General features: G+C 43.7%; 1 non-coding gene across 1 annotated transcript; it reads right to left on the bottom strand.

Annotated features, from left to right (window-relative positions):
* Nucleotides 1-1,075: 1,075 nt before the first annotated feature.
* Nucleotides 1,076-1,182, bottom strand: LOC118576795. The gene has a single exon (XR_004944006.1). It is a non-coding gene; the product is annotated as a U6 spliceosomal RNA (small nuclear RNA).
* Nucleotides 1,183-6,917: the final 5,735 nt, after the last annotated feature.

The following is a 6,917-nucleotide window of genomic DNA, read 5'->3' as shown; positions in this document are numbered from 1 at the left end:
TGTAGACCAGGCTGGCCTTGAACTCACAGAGATCTGCTTGGCTGTGCTTCCCGAGTGCTGGCCTTTTTGGGGAAGGTATCGCCTTGTAGGAGGAAGTGTGCCACTGAGGGTGGGCATTGAGGTTTCAAAAATCTCAATCCAGGTCCTGTCTCTTCTATCTCCACCTGCTGCCTCTTTCCTGTTGATTTCTTTTCCTTTTTTTTTTTCTTTTCCAAGACAACGTTTTTCTGTGTAGTTTTGGAGCCTGTCTGGGAACTCACTCTGTAGACTGGCTGGCCTTGAACTCACAGAGATCCGCCTGCCTCTGCTTTCCGAGTGCTGGGATTAAAGGCGTGCGCCGCCTCCACCTCCGCCGCCGCCGCCGCCGCCGCCGCTGCCGCCGCCACCACCACCCAGCTCCTCTCTACTTCTTCTTCTTCTTTTTTTAAAAAATATTTATTTATTTATTATGTGTACAGCATGTATGACTGCAGGCCAGAAGAGGGCACCAGATCTCATTACAGATAGTTGTGAGCCACCATGTGGTTGCTGGGAATTGAACTCAGCACCTCTGGAAGAGCAGTCAGTGTTCTTAACCTCTGAGCCACCTCTCCAGCCCCTCCTCTCTATTTCTTTAAGGGAATTTTTCATTTCCTCTTTAAAGGCCTCTATAATCTTCTTAAAGTCATTTTTAAGGTAACTTTCTTCTCCTGCGTTGGGATGTTTAAGTTTTGGTGATGTAGAACCACTAGGTTCTGGTGGTGCCATATTGCTCTTTATGTTGTTGAATGTAATCTTGCACTGGCATCTACCCATCTCTTCCTCCAATTGGTGCAAATGGTGTCCGTGTCTCAGGGAGCCATTCTTGGTCCAATCAGAGCTCTTGGTCCAATTGGAGCTGGTGGAGTCTGTGTCTCAAGGAGCAGCTGTGGTCTCAGAGGATGGGTGGGTTTTGGGGATGGAGTGGGGTTACATGGTCCAGTGGGGGATGGTGGTAGTCAGCCCTGCCAGCAGGAGTCCTGCCTGCTGGCCTGTGACTGGGGCTGCAATGGCTGGGGTTATGGGAGCACAGGTTGTGTCCCTGGGCCTAAAGCTTAAAAATATGGAAAACTTCACACATTTGCATGTCATCCTTGTGCAGGGGCCATGCTAATCTTCTCTGTATCATTCCAATTTTAGTACATGTGCTGCCGAAGCCAGCATCCTGCTGCCTACAGATCAGGATATAGCTCTGAACTACTTCTCCGGCATCACGGCTATCATGCCTACTGCCATGCTTCCTGCCATGGTGATGATGGACTAAGACTCAAAAACTGTAATCAAGCCACCAATTAACTGCTTTCTTTTATAAGAGCTGCAGTGGTCACAGTGTCTCTTCTCAGCAATAGAACACTGACTAAGACAAGGTTATTCTTATTCAAACCACCATAACCACTATGTCAATTAGTACTATCCATAATGCTGTTATGAATATGGATGTGTGGTCATTCAGTGGAACATGCACAATCTAACAATGTCCATACCCACTAAAAGCATGAGTCTCCAGGGCTAGAGAGATGGCTCAGCAGTTAAGAGCACTTTTTGCTTTTGCAGAGGACCTGAGTTCATTCCCACAATCATCTGTAACTACAGTTACAGGAGACCCAAAAGCCCTCTTCTGACTTCCCTGGGCACTGGGCACACACACAGTAAACATACATACATGCAAGCAAAGCACTCACACACAAAAAATAAATAAATCTTTTTTTGTTTTGTTTTGTTTTGAGACGGGGGTTTCACTGTATATCTCTGGCTATCCTGAAACTCATTCTGCAGGCCAGGCTGGCCTTGAACTCACAGAGATCTACCTATTACTAAATTTAAATTGTTTGGATTAAAGGTGCGTGCCACCACTACCTGGCTAAACAAATCTAAAAGGAAGAAAAGGAAAGAACTGTCAGAGGTATCACCATCCCTGATCTTAAGCTCTACTACAGAGCTATAGTAATAAAAACAGCATGGTATTAGCATAAAACAGACATATTGATCAATGAAATCAAATCAAAGACCCAGACATAGATCCAAACACCTATGGACATATGATTTTTGACAAAGAAGCCAAAACTATACCATGGAAAAAAGGAAGTATCTTCAACAAATGGTGCTGATCTAACTAAATGGCTGCATGTAGAAGAATGCACATAGACATGTCTATTGCCCTGCGCAAAACTCAAGTCCAAGTGGATCAAAGGCCTCAACATAAATCCAGTTACACAGACTCTCTTCTATCCCTCTCCCCATGCACTTCTTCTCTGTTACCATTCAGAAAGGGGCAGGCTTCCCATGGGCTTGAACAAAGCACGGAGCATCAAGTTGAGGTAGAACCAAGCTCTTCTTCCTGTATCAAGGCTGGGTGAGGTAATCCAGCATAGGGAACAGGTTCCCAAAAGCTAGCTAAGTGCCAGGGACAGGTTCTGATCTCACAGTGGTGACTACACTAATTGTCAACAGAGAGCCTTTATCTAGTCACTGATGGAAGCAGATGTAGGAAACTTCTTGATTCAAAGAAAATAGAGATAGTTTTCTTTAAAATACCCCAAGTCTCTCTCAAAAACCAAACTTTGTTTTGATTGCAGATGCATACGAAGGTAACCCTTTGTTTAAAACACATGTTTGTCTAGATGTTTGTCTATATGTAGTCGATCGTAATGAGATTCATTCACTACAACAGTTTGCTTATTTGTAGTATTTCCCCTTCTCTTGTCTTCAGATAGCAGACCTGCCCATTGCTTCAAAGAAAGCTCACAACGCTGTAGCTGTTTTATCTATATGTGAGACATTTTTATTCTTCTCTCATATATTATATCCCAACCACAATTTCCTGTCCCTCCACTCCCCCTGTCTCTCCCTCCAGTGCTCCTCTTCCCCAGATGCACTCCCTCTTCATCTCCACTCAGAAAAGAGCAGGTCTCCCAGGGACATCAACCCAACACGGCATAATATGTTACAATAAGATCAGGCACATACCCTCACATCAAGGCCAGATGAGGCAATCCAGTAGGAGGAAAACAGTCCCACAAGTAGGCAAAGGAGTCAGTGACAGTCCCCGCAACCACTGTTAGGAATCCCACAAGAACACCAAGCTACTCAGCCATAACATATATGCAGAGGGTCTAGGTCAGACTCCTACAGGCCTATGTGAGTCCAGGTCAATTGATTCTGTGGGCCATGTTTCCTTGGTGTCCTTATTCCTCTGTTCCCCCCATTCTTCCTCCCCATCTTTCATAGGACTCCCCAAGCTCTGCCTAATGTCTTGCTGTGGGACTCAGCATCTGCTCCCATCAGTTGCTGGATGAAGTCTCTCTGGTCTCTTGATGATTCTCCAAAGCTCTGGCCCTAGAAAACTCCAGATGCAGGACAAACTATAGGTTGTAGGTTTTGTGGCTGTGCTGATGTCCCAGTCCCTCCACGTGAGGCCTCACCTGGTTACAAATGGCCAGTTCAGGCTCCATATCCCCCATGACTATGAGTCTTTGCTAGGGTTAGTCTTGTAGATTGCATGGAGTTTCCATTGCACTCGGTTTTCACCTCTCTGTGAATTGCCCACCAATTCCAGTCATTTCTCCCAGTGTTTTGCCCCTCTCCACTGAACTTTACCCCTCCTGTCCCCAACCCCACTCACCCTCAGTCCATCATGAAATCTATTGTATTTCCCTGTGAACACATGTAAAATCCAACATAATTCATGCTTTTTCCAAGAGGGAAGAACTGGGGTAGAGTCTGAATCTGAACAAAGTAAAAAAAAAAAAAAATCTTAATAGTGCTAATTAAATCTATTTAGTAGTTCAATGTCCTTCATGTGGGATTTATCAAGGCCTTCAGGGCCACAAAGCATTTGATTATCTTCATTCCTTTTACTCTATAACCCACCGCATACACAGTTGCCACCCCTGGCTTATCATCACGCAGCCTTGGCATCTCCAAAATGCTGGGGGACTCCACCAAATTTACTGGAAAATTGTGGAAACCTTATGAAGTTAAGCAGAGAAGGAAAGTATTAGATCCTTGCTAGTATATCCATAAAAGGCTTGTTGGAATTTCAAACTCATTCCATCTCTGGCCTCCTGGCTACAAAGGTAAATGAGTTTTCCTTCAATGGTCAATCAGGTCAACATGGCAGGACTTACAATCACTGTGGAAACCAATCTTGGAGCACTGGTGTTAGAGATTTTCTAGAGTAGGTTAGTTTGAGGAGGGAGATCCTCAAAAGAGTAGATAGCACCAATTAATTGGTCATGGTCCCTAAAGAATGAAAGGGAGGAAAAGATGTAAATAGTAGCAATCAACATTCTCCACTTCTTTGCTGTGTGGGATCCCATGTGACCAGCTGCTTCCATCTCCTAAGGACCTGGATTTTTGCAGTGATGTAATATACTTGCAAACTGTGAACCAAAGAAACTTCACGTGTATTATTTGGTAAGGTACTGTTTTTGAAGAAGCAAAACAGATGACTGATACAGCTACATATCTTCATCACTGTCTTCTTTCTTCCTTTTTTTGGTTTTTGTTTGTTTGTTTTTTTGTTTTTCAAGAACTGGTTTCTCTGTGTAGCTTTAGAACCTGTCCTGGAACTCACTTTGTAGACCAGGCTGGCCTTGAACTCACTGAGATCTGCCTGCTGAGTGCTGAGATTAAAGGTGTGTACCACCACTGCTGGCTACTGTCTTCTTTCTTGCTCCAAGTCTAAAAGCAAATCCACAACTGACCATGGAAAATGTTTGAAAACAAACTGTATTGATTAGGGTTCCTATTGCTCTGATTTTAAAAAAGTGACAAAAACCAACTTGAGGAAAAAAGAGTTTTTTTCCCCATTATTTTTATTAAGAAAAAATTTTCATTCATTTTACATACCAAAGATCCCCCTCTCCCCTCCCCCCTCCCCAGCTTTCCCTTCCCACCTCACCCCCTACTTCCACCCAGAAGAAGGCAAGACTTCCCATGGGGAGGCACATCCAGAGGCAAGTCCAGCCCTTCCTCCTGCCTCAAAGCTGCACAAGGTGTCCCATCATAGGTAGTGGGCTCCAGAAAGCCTGCTCATGCACCAGGGTTGGATTCTGATTCTACCGCCAAGGGACCCTGCAAGCAGATCAAGCTACACAACTGTCTCTCCATGCAGAAGGCCTAGCCCAGTTCCATGTAGGCCCTATAGCCATTGATCTAACTTTCATGAGTTCCCACTAGTTTGGTTTTGTAGTCCCTGCATGTTTCCCCATCATGATCCTAATGCACTTGATCATAGAATCCCTCTTCCCTTTCTTTGACTGGACTTCTGGAGGTCTGCCTGGTGCTTGGCTGTGGATTTCTGCATTTGCTTCCATCAGTCATTGGAGAAAAGCTCTGGGACATCAGTTAGGGTATTCATCAATCTGGTCACTGGGGAAAGCCAGTTCAGTTTAGGCACCCTCTCTACTATTGCTAGTAGTCCAGGCTGGGATCATCCTTGGGGATTCCTAGCAACTTCCCTAGTACTAGTACCAATGTTTCTATCTATCCCCATGATGTCTCTCTCAATCATGGTATTTCTTTAATTGCTTTCCTCCTCCATCCCTGTTCCAGCTCAACCATCCCATTCCTTTATGTTCTCATCCCCTTTCACCTACCCTCTATTGCCCACCACCCCTCACCCCCAGTTTACTCATGGAGATCTCATCTATTTTCCCTTCCCAGGATGGTCCATGTGTCCCTCTTTGGGTCTTCCCTGTTAGTTAGCTTCTCTGGAGTTGTGATTTGTTGCCTGATTATCCTTTGCTTTATACCTGATATCCACTTATGAGTGGGTACATACCATGTTTGTCTTTCTGTGTCTGGGTTACCCTACTCAGGATGACATTTTCTAGTTCCATTCATTTGTCTGCAAATTTCATGATGTCTATGATATCACCGTTTTTCTCTGCTGAGTAGTACTCCATTGTGTATATTACCACATTTTCTTTATCCATTCTTCACTTGAGGGACATCTAGGTTGTTTCTAGGTTCTGGCTATCATGAATAATGCTGATATGAACATAGTTGAGCATGTGTCCTTGTGGTATGATTGAGCATTCCTTGGGTATATGCCCAAGAGTGGTATAGCTAGGTCTTGAGAGAAAAGAGAAAATTCATCTCTCAGCTTACAGTCCATTATCTAGTGAAGCCAGGGAAGGAACTTAAGATAGGAACCTGGATTCAGGAATTGACTCAGAGGCCATGGAAAAAACTGCCTATTAGCTTATTCCTTATGACTTTCACAGTCTGATTCTTTTGCACCCAGGAACATCTGCTAATATGTGGCACAATCCACAATGAAGTAGGCACTCTCTTATGAATCAATCAAGAAAATTCCCATAAGTCAGGCTTTTCCACGGGCAACTCTGTCTTTATATTCTCTCAATTGAAGTTCCCTCTTTCCAACTGAATCTACCTTCTGACAAGTTGACATAAATCTATCCAGGAAAGCCTACTAAAATAAACACTGCATCTATAATATGACATAAATTTGAAAATAAATAAGTTCATCCAGAAAATCAGGTAATTAGACAGTCTGAATAGTCATCAAGTACGTGTAGATTGGTTCCAAGGGAGTAATGAAAGGTCATGAAACTCAGATACATATTTTGTTACTTACATACAGTTGACAGCATTGAGATAACTTGGTGCTTATGTAAAGACTTCACCTCTGAGTAGTGTTCATGGTACAGGAGGGTAATCTGCACACTACCAGAGGAGAAAGGAAACACCAACACTGCCACGAATCCTGTGATTGACAATGGTGACACAACTGTAACATAAGCTGGTGCAATAATGGTACCAAAGTTGTGGTGGTAACCAACCACTATATGATTGGATTTAAGGCTTACTCCATGAGATAGAACCCATTCCTGAATCTTTTCATGGCTAAGAACTGGACATTAGATAAACTA

Source organism: Onychomys torridus, chromosome 1 (genome assembly GCF_903995425.1).
Source record: "Onychomys torridus chromosome 1, mOncTor1.1, whole genome shotgun sequence".
NCBI lineage: Eukaryota > Metazoa > Chordata > Mammalia > Rodentia > Cricetidae > Onychomys > Onychomys torridus.
The sequence above is the reverse complement of the archived record's forward strand: the minus strand, read 5'-3'. Positions and strand labels throughout refer to the sequence as shown.